The sequence below is a fragment of the Sapajus apella genome, unplaced genomic scaffold (genome assembly GCF_009761245.1).
Source record: "Sapajus apella isolate SASKATOON/1434 unplaced genomic scaffold, GSC_monkey_1.0 scaffold85, whole genome shotgun sequence".
Classification (NCBI taxonomy): domain Eukaryota; kingdom Metazoa; phylum Chordata; class Mammalia; order Primates; family Cebidae; genus Sapajus; species Sapajus apella.
In genome coordinates this window covers 8,086,081-8,089,439 of record NW_022437025.1, presented here as the reverse complement: position 1 = coordinate 8,089,439, position 3,359 = coordinate 8,086,081, and the positions used below count along the sequence as shown (strand labels likewise).

The 3,359-nt window shown below is 40.6% G+C and overlaps 1 pseudogene; it reads left to right on the top strand.

Moving 5' to 3' along the window:
• Positions 1-1,104: 1,104 nt before the first annotated feature.
• LOC116534069 lies at positions 1,105-1,571 on the top strand (annotated as a pseudogene).
• The last annotated feature ends 1,788 nt before the right edge of the window (positions 1,572-3,359 follow it).

Sequence of the window (3,359 nt, the reverse complement as noted above, 5' to 3'; positions counted from 1 at the left end):
TAAAACTTTGGGGGCTTTGGGGATGGAATGAATATATTTTATGTGTGAGAAGGACATGAATTTTGGGGGGTTTGGAGCAGAATGCAATAGACTAATGTTTGTGTTTCCTCCAAAGTTTCTATCTTGAAATCTTAATCCCAATATGATTGTATCTGGAGTTTAGGCCTTTGGGAGTGATTAGGTAATGAGGGTAGGGCCTTCATAAATGAGATTTGTGCCCTTATAAGAAGCCATTTCATATGAAACCAAAATATCCTGTATAGCCAAGACAATCCTAAGCAAAAAGAACAAAGCTGGAGGCATCATGCTATCTGACTTCGAACTATACTATAAGGCTACAGTATCCAAAACAGCATGGCATTGGTACTAAAACAGACACATATATGAATAGAACAGAACAGAGACCTCAGAAATAACACCACACATCTACAATCATCTGTTCTTTGACAGACCTGACAAAAACAAGCAATGTGGAAAGGATCTCCTATTTAATAAATGGTACTGGGAAAACTGGCTAGCCATATGCAGAAAATTAAAACTGGACCCCTTCCTTAAACATTATACAAAAATTAACTCGATGGATTAATGACTTAAACATAAAACCCCAAACCATAAAAAACCCAGAAGAAAACCTAGGCAATACCATTCAGGACACAGGCATGGACAAAGACTTCATAATGAAAACACCAAAAGCAATTGCAAGAAAAGCCAAAATTGACAAATGGGATCTAATTAAAGAGCTTCTGCATAACAGAAGAAATTAGCCTCAGAGTGATCAGACAACCTACAGAATGGGAGAAAATATTTGCAATTTACCCATCTGATAAAGGTCTAATATCCAGAATTTACAAGGAGCTTAAACAAATTTACAAGAAAACAAACAAACAACCCCATCAAAAACTGGGCAAAGAATATGAACAGACACTTCTAAAAAGAAGAAATTTATGTGCTAACAAACATATGAGAAAAAGCTCAACATCACTGGTCATTAGAGAAATGCAAATCAAAACCACAGCAAGATACCATCTCAGGCCAGTCAGAATGGCAATTATTAAAAAGCCAAGAGCTTTTTGATCCACCATCTGTGGTGGAGTGGCCACCAAAATGCAGATTTTTGCAAAAACCCTTAGGGGAAGGCCATCACCCTAGAGGTTGAACCCTCAGATATGATAGAAAATGTAAAGGCTGAGATCCAGGATAAAGAAGGAGCTCCTCCTGATCAGTAAAGACTGATTTTTGCTGGCAAGCAACTGGAAGATATGCATACTCTGCCTGACTGCAACATTCAGAAGGAGCCTACTCTTCATCTTGTGTTGAGACTTTGTGGTGGTGCTAAGAAAAGGAAGAAGTCTTACAGCACTCCCAAGAAGAATAAGCACGAGAGAAAGAAGGGTAAGCTGGCCGTCCTGAAATATTATAAGGTGGATGAGAATGGCAAAATGAGTTGCCTTCATCAAGACTGCCCTGCTGATGAATGTGGGGCTGGAGTGTTTATGGCAAGCCACTTTGACAGACATTATTGTGGCACATCTTGTCTCACTTACTGCTTCAACAAACCAAAGGACAAGTAACTGTATGTGTTAATAAAAGACATGAACTAACATTTATTGTTGGATTAAAAAAAAAAGTCAAGAAACAATAGATGCTGGTGAGGCTGTGGAGAAATGGGAACACTTTTACACATGGTGGGAGTGTAAATTAGTTAAACCATTGTCGTAGACTGTGGCAATTCCTCAAGGGTAAAGAACCAGAAATACCATTTGACCTAGCAATCCCATTACTGGGTAATGGGATTATAAATCCCATTAGGAATATAAATCATTCTACTACAAAGACATGCACACGTATGTTTATAGCGGCACTATTTACAATAGCAAAGACATGGAACCAACCCAAATGCCCATCAGTGATAGACTGGATAAAGAAAATGTGGCACATACACACCATGGAATACTATGCAGCCATAAAAAGGAATGAGATCATGTCCTTGGCAGGGAAATGTATGGAGCTGGAAACCGTCATCCTCAGCAAACTAACACAGGAACAGAAAACCAAACACCACATGTTCTCGCTCATAAGTGGGAGCTGAATATGAGAACACATGGACACAGGGAGGGGAACAGCTCACACTGGGGCCAGTCAGGGGGTGGGGGCGGTATTAGGACAAATAGCTAATGCATGTGGGGCTTAACACCTAGATGACGGGTTGATAGGTGTAGCAATCCACCATGGCACACGTATACCTATGTAACAAACCTACATGTTCTACACTTGTATCCCAGAACTTTTAAGTAAAAAAAAAAAAAAAAAAAAAAAAAAAGAGGACAGTAATCCGGCTAGCTCTCTTTGCACTCTGTGAGGCTACTAGTAAAAGTCAGTCTGCAATCCAGAAAATGGACCTTACCATAACTTGACCATGCTGGCAGCATGATCTCAGACTTTTAGGCTCCAGAATTATAAAAACGAAATGTCTGTTGTTTATAAGCCAGCCTTTGTTAAAACAGCCAGAGTGGACTAAGATGATTCTTCTTATCCCAGTAAGATGCTGCCTCATGCTCTAGTTCACTGCTTTCAATTAGCTCTCTTGACTCCACATTGTGAAATATTCTGCAAGGAATGAAACCCGCAGGGGAGGCAGCACTCACTTTAATGTATTTCTCTGGGGTCTTGACCCCTCAAGTCGGGCCTGCCTGGGATATTTTTTGGTGCCTTCAAACAGACCTTTTAAAAATTTTCAGCATTTACAGTTGTGCTTGGTGACAAGTTAGGTCTGACAACAGCAAACTATCTTCAGCCAGATGCAAAAGTCTGAATTAAGTTTTGCAGAGGACTTGGCATGTAAGAAGTTTCTAATTCAGCGTGGGTTCTTTTCCCGGATGAAAAAAGGTTAATGGTTTGTCTGGACATGAGAGGAAAAACACCCTAATATTCTCTGATGTTTCAAGACACACAGTTGTTCTCGTTGCCCTGAAAGGAAGCTCACATTTGAGAATAAATGGTGTAGGATCTCCTGTCGCATGAATCATTCATAAGACCAGGTTGGGGAAACATGAAGACTAGTAGGCATTACAGAGACCAGCCAGGGTTCAAGGACCTGCTCATGATGTTCTAGTGTAAGCCTCTGAAATTTCAGGTAAAGATTGGGTCTACCCGCACTGTGTTTTTATCAGATTCTCAAAGGATCCTTGAGACAAGGCTAAGATGCAGTGACCTAATCTGAGGAACTGAGGCAGCATGAGAGAAGGTGAATTCACCTGCCTTGCTGTGACAACACATGGCCTTTCCTGTGTGCGTGTGGAGAGAGAGAGCTTTCTGGTGTCTCTTCCTCTTTTCTTGGAGATGGACTTTTGCTCTTGTCG